This window comes from Gracilinanus agilis, chromosome X (assembly GCF_016433145.1).
Source record: "Gracilinanus agilis isolate LMUSP501 chromosome X, AgileGrace, whole genome shotgun sequence".
NCBI lineage: Eukaryota > Metazoa > Chordata > Mammalia > Didelphimorphia > Didelphidae > Gracilinanus > Gracilinanus agilis.
In genome coordinates this window covers 70,125,090-70,139,358 of record NC_058136.1, presented here as the reverse complement: position 1 = coordinate 70,139,358, position 14,269 = coordinate 70,125,090, and the positions used below count along the sequence as shown (strand labels likewise).

The window sequence follows — 14,269 nt, the reverse complement described above, 5'->3', positions numbered from 1 at the left end:
ATTTTTACACAGTCCTCTGATGGTTTTCCCTCAGTGGTTTATTTAATTATTATTACAATGCACATGTTATTGACATAATGATGGCAAAATATAGGTATTCTCCTTGTCAGTATAAATACAGTCTTGGTTTTTTGCCAGAAAGACTCTATATTCATTATCATGAATACTAAAATCAATAGTCTTCAAAAAAGGAAGAGCATGGAATTGCACTTGTTTTGGCATTTAGGTTTTTTGAGGTTTCTTTGGATAGTCAAAAAAGACAGTATTTGTACCATATCCTTTTGACAGTATGGCGAAACATCTGAAGTTTGGGGGTTTTAAGTATCATCACTGAGATAATATGTACCAAACTGGAATAAATTATTGATGTTGTATGAAAAATCTACTTTCTTCTGGTTTTTCAAAATAACCAGAAACGGCCAATATTTTGGACCACTAAAAATACACACACATACACACATATAATAGAAATTAAATTAGAAAAGAATATTAAGCTCATAAAAATGTTTCTGTTTTAAAAATTTAATTCAAATTGGCCAATGTTTGTGCCACTAAGAATATGTAATAAATTTAAACCTTCAAATTAATGGTATTTTCCATTCTAGGGATCTTCTATAACTGATGATTTACCTCCTCAGACTCCTCATGGGATACACTTAAATGTTATTGATGATACTCCTTTTTTTTGATATGCTAGGATCTTAGGGCTGTCTTCCTTCTTGAGAACTCTTCTATAAATGCTCCCCCCCTCCCCACCTCTCTCGTTTTCTTCTCTGAGGCTACTCCCAAGCTGAATAGTCTGAGTCCTAAAATCCCACTGTGCTTATTCTATATTCTATAATTCTATATTCTACAATATAGAATTATGTCTATTCTCAGACTCTGAACATCTCCCACTCTCTTTGTTCCAAGTCCCTCTCAATTAGAGCGTTCTAGTTTCTACAGGCCAACCACCTCAGGATTTTGGATTAGAAGTTTCCTTCCAGTTCAGACATTCCAACTTCTACATGTACTCTGGCTTCACTTTCCACTCAAAACTGGGATATTCAAAGAAACGACTTGACTTGCCTCCTAGCAAGGAAATTCGGTATGGTAAAGTCTAGACCATTTCGAATATACCTCCGTGGAAGGTCCTGGGAAAATAGACATTCAGTGTTTTAAGGACCCTATAAGATTTGATATTTTTGGATCTGAGGCCATCCTGTTCTGTTCTATATTCTAAAAGGTTTTTTCATTTTCGTTAATTGATTAGTGTGACAATGCACATGAGTCTAATAAATATATGAACTTTGAGACATAAGTTGAGTTCCTTCTAAGTACTTGGAACATTACACATTGGATTTCTTTTGTTCAAAAATACTCTGTATTCATTATCATTAATAGTAATATCAACAACATTCCTAACATAAAAAGGAATTAATTGCATGGAATTGCATTTGTTTCAGGGTATGAGTTTTTGTAGAGTCTTCTGGATTTTCATGGGCTAGCCAAAAAAACAGATAGTACATTAACCATACTTTTTTGGCATTTTGATTGAGAATGTGAGATGTGTTGTTCTTGATTTTTTCTTAAAGTACCACTAATTCACCATATGAATACCTAGAACAAACCAATATTGGGGTCAAATAAGAATGCATATGAAAATAAATCATTGTCTTTTGTGAGAGTGTCCATTCAAAGGCCTCTTCCAGAACATAAGATTTCTGTTCTCAATGTTCTCTAAGCTAACAAATATGGTGATTTTTAGTATACATCATGACCTAGGCTTTTTGTGTTCCAAGTGCTCTCTTTATTCCGATATCCTTTCTTCTAAGGGTTCTCCTACATGAGCTCTTCTCCATGGCTCATCCAAAGATAATGAGTTCTAAAACCCTACTCTTCTTTTTTTAAATTTAATTAATTAATTAAGAATATTTTCCCATGGTTACAAGATTCATGTTCTTTCCCTCCCCTCCTCCTTCACCCCTCCCGTAGTCAACGCACAATTCAACTGTAAAACCCTACTCTTCTGATGATTTCCATTCCCAGACACAGAACATATCCCACTCTCTCTGTTCTAGTTCCTTTCAATTCCAATATTCCAGCTTTTCCAGCCCCCTCCAGCTCAGGATTCTAGATTAGAAATTTCCTTCAGCAAACATTCCAAATTCTACATGCCCCCCCTTCCCAGTCTAATACTCTGACTTAACACTCATTTAACATTCCTACATTCAGAAGCAAGACAATGTCTAGATAGGACAATCTATATCCTAAACTCTCAACTATTTCCAATATTTCATCTTGAATGCGACCTGGAAGCCCAGACATTCAGGGTTCTAAGAACCTTCCAAGGCATGACATTATTGGTTTTGAAGCCACATCATCATATTCTCTAGAAACTTCATTTTTTTATTAACTAGATTATTATTACAATGTCCACAGGCCACACTCATACACTGATTTATAACTCAAGTCCTTATAACTCAAGTCTCTAAAAAGACCTCAGGACATAACAGAGTTGGACTTTTTTGGCCCAAAGTACTCTCCATTCAATTTCATTAATAGTAATATCAATATCAATTTTGAGGAGGGAACTACAGTGGTTTCTGAAGGGTTTTGTGGTTCCATGGTAACGTTCACAAAGATGTGGGATGTTTTTAAGGCAACACTGATACATGATATAAATTATATTGGAATAAATGAATGATCTCATACCAAAAAAAACTACCTTCCTCTTATTTTTTAAAATTACCTAGAATTAGTCAATATCTTTGGCAACTAAGAATATATATTTAAATAAACTGTTGCCATTTATGGTATTGCCCATCATAAATTGTTTCCAAGGCTTATGCTTTATGATCTCAGAGCCCTATCACATAGGGTAGTTTTTAGGACGCTCCAAGTTCTGACCTTTGATGTTCTAAGGCCTCTCTTTCCTCAAATACCCTATCTTCTAAGAGCTCTCTTCCCTCTCAATTCTCCTCTCCCTCACTACTCACAAGGTTGACCTGCTGGGTACTAAAATCCTCCTGATTCTAACAATTTCCATTCTTAGCCCCAGAACATCTTCACCTGTCTCCTCTAGTCCTTCCCCATACCAAACATTCTACATTCAGAAGCCCCACCCAGCTCTGCAGTCTGGATTCCAAATGTCCTCTTACCTTAGAAATTTTCTTGCCATTCAGATACAATGGGTTCTAAGTGCCCATCCTGTTCTAAAATTCTGGCTTCACTTTCCACTACAAACTAGGACATTCAGAGGCAGGACTCACTGTTTACCCAGGAAGTTTTATATTCTAAGTCTGAACCATCTCCAATTTTTCATTTTCTATGGTGCCTAGAAGCCCAGAAGTTAATTCTTCTAAAGACTTTCCAAAGTCTTTTCATGATCTTAAGAAATACTCTCCTGTGATCAAGAAATAATTTTAAGGTATTTTTTGTGACCTTTCCAGGTCTGACACTTTGGAATCTAAGTTTGCACTCTTCTAGGATTTATAAGAGATTTTGTTCCCACATTTTTTTTGACTGCATGATTATTACAATGAATGTAGGTGTTACTGATATGATTTTGAAACATAAGTTATAGTCATTATAAATACTGTTTATGTAAGACTTTGTTTCATGGCCAAAAAGACTCCATATTATCATTTTATAATATCAAAAGAAGTCTTTATCAAAAAGGAAACACTTGGAATTCTATTTGGTTTGCTATGATTGTGTTTTGGATTTTTTGAGGGTTGTTTTCAGCTAGCCAAAAAATAATCAATATTTTCATCATACCCTTTTGGCTGAGGATGTAACTTTTTTTTTGGTTTGGTTTTTATTGTAGCTTCAGAACTGTTTGATGTAAAATAACTGGAAATAAATGACTGGTTTCATACCAAAAAATTCTACTTGCTTGTTTTTTAATTTATCTAAAATGGGCCAATATTATGACTCCCTAAAAATATGTAGATGAAAAATTTAATCCTTTTCATTTATGACATTTTGCATACTAAGGATTCTTCAAGAGAAAATAAACTGATGCTCTCAGAAGCCCCTCAGCTAAGGCATGGTGGAAGTTTCTAGGATACTCCATGTCTGACCTTTTCTGTTCTAAGTTTTCACCTTTATCTGGAATCCAGTTTTTAATGCTCTCCCAAGTCTTTGATTCTCTTTTCCTTAGTGATTCCCAGACTGGACATTCTGAGTGGTAAAATCCCATCCCACTTACAATATGCATTCTCAGGCTCTGAACATCTTCCTTTCTCACTAGCAACCTAACTTTGGACATTCCTCTTTCTGAAATCCTGTCCAGTCAGGACTCTGGATTAGAAATTTTCTTCAAGTTGAGACACTCTAAATTGCTCTCCCAATTCTAATACTCAGGCTTCACTTTCCACTCACAACTGGGCTTCTAGGAGCAAGGAAACTCGGTATGGTAAACTCTAGATGGCTTTGAACATACTTCCTTGAAAAGTACCTAGAAGAGTTGGCTTTCAGTGTTCTAAGGACCCTACAAGACCTGATATTTTGGGTTCTCAGGTCATACCTACTACATTCGATAAAGTTTTATTTTCATTTTTGTTCACTGGATTAGTATAACAACACACATAGGTGTAACACATATACTGACTTGGCAGCATAAGTTGGGTCCCATCTAAGTATTTGAAACATTATACTTTTTTTTGGTTTTGTTAAAAAATATTGTACATTCATTATCATTAATTGTAATATCAAAAGCATTTTTACCAAAGAAGGAACTACCCAGAATTGCATTTATTTCCAAGTACAGATTTTGGGGTGGGAGGGGTTTTTTTTTTTTTAGTAACTAGCCAAAAAATAGATTGTACACTAACAATGTACACTAACATACTGTGTTTCGGGATGTGAGATATGTCATTGGTTATTTTTTGAAAGCATCACTAATGTATCCTATGAATTAAAAAGGAATAAATAATTGATCCTATATGAAATATCTACAGTCTTATTTTTAATTAACTCTGCATATTTAAAATAAAAATTGGCTGGTGATGAAATACTATTGTGCTCAAAGGAATAATAAACTGGAGGAATTCCATGTGAACTGGAAAGACCTCCAGGAACTGATGCAGAGAGAAAGGAGCAGAACCAGAAGAACATTGTACACAGAGACTGATACACTGTGGTAAAATCGAATGTAATGGATTTCTGTACTACCAGCAATGCAATGACACAGGACAATTCTGAGGGATTTATGGAAAAGAATGCTACCCACATTCAGAGGAAGAACTGCAGGAGTGGAAACACAGAAGTAAAACAACCGCTTGAACACATGGGTTGATGTGGACATGGTTGGGGATGTAGACACTAAATGACCACACCAATGCAACTATCAATAATATGTAAATAAGTCTTGATTGATGACACATGTTAAAACCAGTGGAAATGTGCATTGGATATGGGGGGAAGGGGTGAAGGGGGTGAAGGGGAAAGTAAAAACAGGAATCATGTAACCATGGAAATTTTTTCTAAAAAAATAAAATATTTAAATCTTAAATAAAAATTGGTCAGTTCTAACTGACCAATATCAACAACAACCAAGGATATATATGAAAATAAACACTTACCCTTTGTGAGACTGTCCATTCAAAGGCCCCTTTCAGAACATAGGATTTCTGCTCTCAAGGCTCTCCAAGGTATCAAATATGATGGTTTTTGAGGACATACCACATACTAACTTTTTATGTTTTGTATTCTCCTTGTTTTGATAACCTTTCTTCTAAGGATTCTCCTACATCACTCATTCTCTTCTCCATGGCTCCCCTCCGGTCTCACATTCTATATGCTCAAATCTTCCTTCTTCTGAAAATTTCCATTCTTAGCCCCTGAAAATCTCCCATCGCTCCCTCTCTGGTCTAATCTCTCCCAAAAATGACATTCCAGATTCTACAGGTTCATCCAGCTCAGGACTTTAGATTCAAAATTTCTTTTATGCTGACACATTTTGGCTTCTCAATGCCCTCTCTAATCTAATATTCTGGTATTATGTTCTACTCCAGATGTCTACATTCACTGGCAGCAGTTAACATGTATATGGGACATTCTATATCCTAAATTCTCAGCTATTTCCACCATTCTTGAGTGTTAGATGAGACCTGGAATCCCAGATAGTCACTGTTCTAAGGACCTACCAAGACATGACATTTTTGGTTTTAAAGCCACACCATCCTACTCCTTAGAAACTTTATTTCTTTATTTGATTATTCTTATAGTGCACCTTGGTCTCATCAATATACCAATTTAAAACCATATGTCAAGCCCCTTATAAGACCTCAGTAGGTAACATGCTGGTTTTTGTTCAAAAATATTCTACATTTGATTTCATTAATGGAATTATCAATATCAATTTTGACCAAAGAAGATCATTCAGGGAACCCCAGTGGTTTCTCTGTAGGGTTTTATGGTTCCTTTGAGATTTTTTTTAGCTAGACAAACCCTTTTGGTAGTGGTAGTGAAGATGTCAAGTGTTTTGGTTTTGTTTTTCTTTTAAGCAATCACTAATGCATATTGGAATAAATGAATGATTTCATAAAAAAAAAGTCTAGGGGGCAGCTGGGTGGCTCAGTGGATTGAGAGACAGGCCTAGAGACGGGAGGCCCTGGGTTCAAACCTGGCCTTCTCAGATACTTCCTAGCTGTGTGATCCTGGGCAAGTCACTTAACCTCCATTACCTAGCCCTTACTGCTCTTCTGCCTTGGAACCGATACAAAAGTATTGATTCTAAGATGGAAGGTAAAGGTTTTATTTTTTTTTTAAGTCTAACTTCCTCTTGTTTGTTTTTAATTGTCTTGAACTTATCAATATCTTTGGCAACTAAGAGTATATATTTAAATAAATTGTTGCCATTTGTAGTATTCTCCAGTATAGGCTTCTTCCACAGCTAAAAATTTATGATCTCAGAGCCCCAATATAGGGTAGTTTTTAGGACACTCAAGTTCTGACCCTTCATGTGCTTACCTCTGATATCCCTTCTTCTAAGAGCTTTCTTACTTCTCATTTCTCTTGTCCATGACTACTCCAAGGCCTGATCTGCTTGGTGCTAAAATCTTCCTGCTTCTGACAATTTCCATTCTCAAGCCCAGAACATCTCCCCCTGTTTCTAACAGTCCCTCTCCACACAGACATTCTAGATTCTACAGCTTCATCCAGCTCTGAAGTCTAGATGTACAACTTCCTCCTAACTCAGACTTTTCCTTCATACCCATATTTACTTGGTTCTAAGTGCCCAATCTGTTCTAAAATTCTGTCTTCACTGTCCACTTCAAACTGGGGGATTATGAGATGAGATTTACTGCCTACAAAAGATCTCTATTCTAAGCTCTGGACCACCTCCAATTTTCCTCTTTGAATAGTACCTGGAAGCCCAGATATTCATTCTTTGAAAGACCTTCCAAGGTATGACATTTCAGGATCTAAAGAAATACTCTCCTATGTCCAATAAACATTTTTCTTTGTGTTTTTTTCTTGATCTGACACTTTAGATTCTAATGTTATACTCTCCTGTGATGAATAAGAATGTTTTTCTCACTTTTAGTTGATTGAATCAATATTACTATGAACCTAGTTCTTACTGATGTAATGATTTTGAAACATAAGCTGTGTTTATTATACTCATTATGTAAAACCTTTTTATGACCAAAAAAACTCTATATTCATTATCACAATAGTAATATCAATAGCAATCTTTCCTCAAAAAAGAAATACATGGAATTTCATTTTTTAATGTGTCCATGTTTTAGATTTAAAAATTTTATTTTAGCCAACCAAAAAAATAGTCTAAACTATCTATCATCAAACCCATTTGGCTTATGGTTGAGGATGTTCATATTTTTTAAAGTTTCACAACTATTTTAAATAAATTAAAATGAAATAAATGACTGATTTCATACTTTAAAAACTGACCTTTGCCTTTTTTGATTGGCCTAAAATTGGCTGATATTGTGGCTCACTAAGAATACGTATAAAAATTTAAATCCTTGCCATTTATGATATTTTACATTCTAAGATCTCTTCCAGAACAGATCACTGATGTTCTGAGAAGCCTGTCAGCTTGGGCATATGAAGCGTCCAGGACATTCCAGGTCTGACCTTGTGTGTTCTAAGAGCTCACTTTGAACACATATCCATTGATCTAAATGCTCTCCTAAGTCTTTCGTCCTCTTCTTGGCTACTCCCAGGCCTGTGAAAAACTCCTCCAGTCTCTGACAATTTCCTTCCTCCATCTCTGAACATCTCCCCTACTCTGTCAATTCCATCCCTGCCAAGACTGACATTCTAGCTTCTATACCTCATCCTCCTCTTGAACAGTCCCTGGAAGGCCAGACATTCAGTGCTCTAAGCATTTTCTAAGATGTCACATTTTTGGAGAGAAACACCTTCCTAGGGTCAGCATATAACTTCACTGTTATACTGTGTTACTATTATACTTCAACACTGTATAACATAAATTAAATTGTAATAAGTGGCTGTTCTCACGTGAAAAATCTACCTTCTATTTGTTTTTTAATTTACTGAGATCTAGCCAACATTTTGGCCCCCTGAAAGTACATAGATAGGAAATTGAATATTCTAAAGTCTCAGCCACCTCCATCTTTTTCCCCTTGAATGATTTGTAATTGGAAGCCCAGATAGTCAATTTTTCTGAGGACTTTCCAAAACATGACATTTTTGGTTCTAAAGACACATCATCCTGTGATCAATAAAGTCTTTATTTCTTATTTTTAATGCTTTACACTCTTCATAGGTCTTACTGATATAATATTGAAATATAAATTGTGCTTCTTATCAGTCCTCAGGACACATTGTCTTATATTTTGAGATAAAAAATACTTATTATTATCATTGTTTACTATCATTAATGGTAATAGTGGTATTTACCAAAGATGGAATTTCTTGGAATTCCTTTTTGGTGTGTGTGTGTGCTAGTATATTGGGTTGTCTGGTGATTTTTTAGTAGCCAAAAGAAGTCAGTACTTTCACCAAACTCATTTGGTTGTAGAGTCAAATGTGTGATTTTTTAAAAATTTCACCATACTATAGTATAAATTAGATTAAAATAAATGACTGATCTCCTGTGGAAAATCTAACTTCTCCTCCTTTCTTAATTTACTTAGAGCTGGCAAATATTTTTGCCCACTAAAAATAGATTTTAAATTAATCCTTAAAATGTATGATGTTTTGCATTCAGAGGTCCATTCCAGAGCAAATGCTTTACATCCTCAGGACCATCACTGCTATGGCATATGAAAGCTTTGAGGACCTTTTATGTTCTCTACTTAATCTGATACACTTTGTTATAAATGTTTTCCTAAGTCTCTTGTTCTCTCCATGGCTACTCCCAGGCCTGACATTCTGTGTACTAAAAATCCCACTGCTTCTGACAGTTTCTACACTCAGTCCCAGAACATCTCCCACTCTCTCTGTTCTAGTCTCTCCCAACAATGGCATTCCTGTATCCGTAGCATCATCCAGCTCTGGTTTCTGAATTAAAAACTCTTTCAAGCTCAGACATTCTAGGTTCCAAGTACCCTTCCAGATCTACAATTCTTTTTATTTTTATGTATTATTATTTTTAAATTTATTTATTTAATTAATTCATTTAGAATATTTTCCCATGGTTACATGATTCGTATTATTTCCCTCCCCTCTTCCCTCCACCCTCCCATAGCCATTCAACTGGGTTTTACATGTATCATTGATCAGATCTATAATTCTGACTTCATTTATTGAAACATTTAGAAGTAGAACTTGTCACCTTACTTGGAAATTCTGTATTCTAAGCCCTCAATTATCTCCATCTTCTCCCCACTGAATATTAACAGAAAGCCTAGACATTACGTGTTCTAAGGACCTTCCAGGGCATGCCATTTTTGAATCTACAGGAAAATCTTACTATGAACTATATGGTTTTTTCCATTGTATTATCATGGTTATGATTATATGCTTTTATGATGCTTTTGGTTCTACAACTGCATCTTCCAATGATTTCTAAAGGTTTTTTTTCCAATTTTTTATTGAGAGGATTCTTATTAAATATGTACATGGGTCTCGGGAATATGATTTTGAAACATGTCATATCCCTTTTAATTCCTTTCTGTAACACTTTGTTTTGTGAGCAAAAAGACTATATGCATTATGATTAATAGTAATATCAACAGCAATCTTTACCAAAGAAGGAAATGCATAGAATTGCATTTCCTTCACTGTGCTGGTATTTGGGGTTAAGAGGTACAGGGGTTAGTTAAGGAAAAAATAGTCCGTGATGTGAGATTTTTTTAAAGCATCACCACTGAGGTAATCTATAATAAATTGCAATGAATTATTACTTTCATCAGAAAAGTCTACTTTAAAAAAAGTTAACTTGAACTGGCCACTATTTTTGGACACTAAGAATATATATTTAAATAAATTGCTGCCATTTGTGGCATTTTCCATTATAAGTTCCTTCTGGGGCTGATGATTTATGTTCTCAGAACCTCATGCCCTTGCTATCACATGTGTTATTTTTTTTAGACACTCCGAGTTCTGATCTTTTTTGTTCTTTTTTTGTTTTTGTTTTTGTTTTTTGTTCTCCCTTCGCTTCTTCCAAAAGTTCTCCTACCTCGCATTATCTTCTTCCTGACTATTCCAAGTCCTGTCATTGTGTATACTAAAATCCCCCTGCATCTGACAATTTCCAGTCTCAATCCTTAACCATCTCCCACTCTCTCTGCTCTAGTCCCTCCCAACCCTGGCATTCCAGCTTCTAAAGCAACATCCAGCTCAGGACTTGGGATTCTAAATTTCTTTCAAGGTCAGTCCATCTAGGTTCTAAGTGCCCTTCCTGATCTAAGATGCCAGCTTCACTTTCAACTCCAAATTGGGCCATTCAGAGGCAGGACTTACTCTTAAGCTCTCAACTGCCTCCAACTTCCACCCTTGAATGAATAGCACATGAAAGGCAAGAAATTTTGTGTTCTAAGGCCTTTCTCTAACATAAAGCATTTCTAGTTTTAAGGCCAAATCCTCTTGCAATCTATAATGGTTTTTTTTCCAATTTTTGATTTGTTGAATTATGTAAGACATATCCTTATGCCTTACTGATAAACAATTTCTAAACATCAAGATAACAAAAATCTCTGACAAAGGTCTAATTACTCAGACTTTTGTACAAAAAATCAAGCCATTCTCCAATTGATAAATGGGCAAGGGACATGAATAGGCAATTTTCAGATAAAGAAATCAAAACTACCAATAAGCACATAAAAATGTTCTAAATCTCTTATAATTAGAGAAATGCAAATCAAAACAACTCTGAGGTACCACCTCACACCTAGCAGATTGACTAACATGATAGCAAAGGAAAGTAATAAATGTTGGAGGGGATGTGGCAAAATTGGGACATTAATGCACTGCTGGTGGAGTTGTGAATGGATCCAATCATTCTGGATGGCAATTTGGAACTATGCCCAAAGGGTTTAAAGGACTGTCTACCCTTTGATCCAGGCATACCACTGCTGAGGTTATACCCCAAAGAGATAATAAGGAAAAAGACTTGTACAAAAATGTTTATAGCCTCGCTCTTTGTGGTGGCAAAAAAACTGGAAAACGAGGGGATGCCCTTCAATTGGGGAATGGCTGAACAAATTGTGGAATCTGTTGATGATGGAATACTATTGTGGTCAAAGGAATAATGAACTGGAAGAATTCCATGTGAACTGGAATGACCTCCAGGAATTGATGCAGAGGGAAAGGAGCAGAACCAGGAGACAGATACACTGTGGTACAGTCAAATGTAATGGACTTCTCTAATAGCAGCAATGCAATGACCCAGGACAATCCTGAGGGACCTATGAGAAGGAACGCTATCCACATCCAGAGAAAGAACTTTGGGAGCAGAAGAAAAACAACTGCTTGATCACATGGGTCGATGAGGATGTGATTGGGTATGTAGACTCTAAGCATTCACCCTAATGTAAATATCAATAATATGTAAATAGATCTTGATCAATGACACATGTAAAACCCAGTGGAATTGCTCCTTGGCTACAGGAGGGGGGTAAGAGGAGGGGAGAGAAGGAACATGAATCATGTAAACATGGGAAAATATTCTAAATCCTTAATTAAATAAAATTTTTTCAATTAAAAAAGATAGAAAAAATGGAAACCATTATAACAAATAAGCATAGTCAAGTCAAATGGAAAAAAAATAAAGACTTCTCTCTTTAAAGTCCTCTGTATGAACACATCTTTTTTGTATTGAAAAATATTATTACATTCATCATTATTAATAGTAATATCAATAGCAGTCTTTACCAAAGAAAGAACTGCATGGAATTGCGTTTGTTCTCCCCCTTAAACGGTACCTGGAAGTCTAGGCATTCAGTGTTCTAAGGATCTTCACAGATAGGACATATCTGGTTCTAAGGTCACGTCCTCTGTGATCTATAGGGTTCCCCCCCCTCAAGTTTTTGGTTTACCAGATTATTATTGCTATTATTATTATTATTATGTGTCTTAATGATATAATGATTCACAAAAATAAGTCTTCTCCCTTCTAAGTCCTCTATATGTAATACCTTCTTTGTAACCAAAAATATGCTAGCTCCATTGTTATTAATAGTAATATCAAAAGCAGTCTTTGCCAAAGGAGGATCTGCATAAAATTATATTTGTTTGGGTGTGTAGGTGTTTGGAGCTTTTCAGGATTTGGGGGCTAGTCAAAATATAGAGAGTACTCTCATCATAACTGGGCTTAAATACACTAAAAATATGATATGTTATATAAATTGTGCTCAATAATTAATATATTAAAATGCATTAAATAAAATAAAGTCTTGTTCTTATACCAAAAAGAAATTTCTTCTTGTTTTTTAAATTAAAACTGGCCAATATTTAGGCCCTCTAAGAATATATATGAATATAAATCCTTAACATCTGTGATATTTTCCATTTTAAGGTCCTTTTGGAGCAGATGTTTTATTTTCTCAAAGCTCTCCTAGCTATGGCATATGGCAGATTTTTAAAAGGGCATTACTGAGTCTGATCTTTTGTGTTCTAAGGGCTCTCCTTGCTCTGATATCCCTTCTTCCAAGCATTTCAACTCTCATTTTCTTCTCCATTGCTACTCCCAGTCCATCGCACTTTCTGATCATTTCCATTTTCAGCCTCTGAACATTTCCAATTCTTTCTGTTCTAGACCCTCCTAACACTGACATTCCAGCTTCTACAGCCTCATCCAGCTCCAGATTTTGGATGAGAAATTTCCTTCAAGCTCAGACATTGTGGGTTCCAAGTGTCCTCCCAAATCTGATACTCTACTTCTCTGTCTTATCTAAGTTCGGACATTCAGAGTGGTGACTTCTGTCCTAGCTAGGAATGTCTGTATTCTATGTCCTTTGCAATCTCCAAAATTCTTCCCCCAAAAACAACTTGAAGCCTAGGCTCTGATGACAATTCCAAACTTGACATTCTAGGTACTCAGGCTACAACTTCCTTGAACCTACACGAGTTCTTTTATTTTTAGCTTTTTCGGCTCTATTGATTTCCATATACTTCCCTTCCTGCATTATCCTTACAGGGATTTCAAAACACACATCCCGCTCCTTTTAAATCCAAGGACTTAGCACTTATTTTTTCTCATAAAATACTCCAGGATCATTATCTTTAAGAAGAATATCAAAATCTGTTTTACCTGATGAAGGGTATTACCAGTTTTTCTTTTCTTGCTTTTTTTCCTTAAATGAGCCCCCTCCATGATGGTCTGGTTGTCTGAAGATCTTGGTTTTCATTCAAAGCTTCACCTCTGTGCTGATATAAAACATATGGATATGAATGGTTAAATTCTGCAAAAATAGGGATTCTTTTTTTAAATTTTCTTGTCCTTCCCCATACTTTGGCCCATCAAGCACATAACCAAGAAACCTCCTTCCCAAAGATAATATTTTATGTTTCAGACCTAAAGATTCGCCATCTCGTGGCACACCCAGCTCTGATATTTCTCTGCCTTTAAATCCTCTCTGAATTCTAACATTCTGGGTTCTAAAGGTTCTCCTAACTATAATGAGCCTTGTTCTAAGTCCTCTCCTATTGTTGTCATTCTCTGCTCTATGGCTCCTCTTAGTCCTGACCTCCTCTGTCCCAGGGTCTCACTTTCTTTCCTCGGGCTCTGGACATCTCTCACTTACTCTCTCCTAAGGTCCCTCCTAATGTTGTTGAGACAGGTTCCAGCATTCCATCTTGATTTGGAAATTCCACACAACTCAAACAATACCTGTTCTAAGAGACCTCC

The 14,269-nt window shown here is 35.8% G+C and overlaps 1 long non-coding RNA gene across 1 annotated transcript in view; it reads right to left on the bottom strand.

Moving 5' to 3' along the window:
- Positions 1 to 13,785, bottom strand: part of LOC123253567 — a 49,389-nt gene extending 35,604 nt beyond the window's left edge. The window contains exon 1 of the long non-coding RNA XR_006506615.1: positions 13,673 to 13,785. This is a non-coding gene — a long non-coding RNA (uncharacterized LOC123253567). The remainder of the gene's footprint in view (positions 1 to 13,672) is intronic.
- Between the last annotated feature and the right edge of the window lie 484 nt (positions 13,786 to 14,269).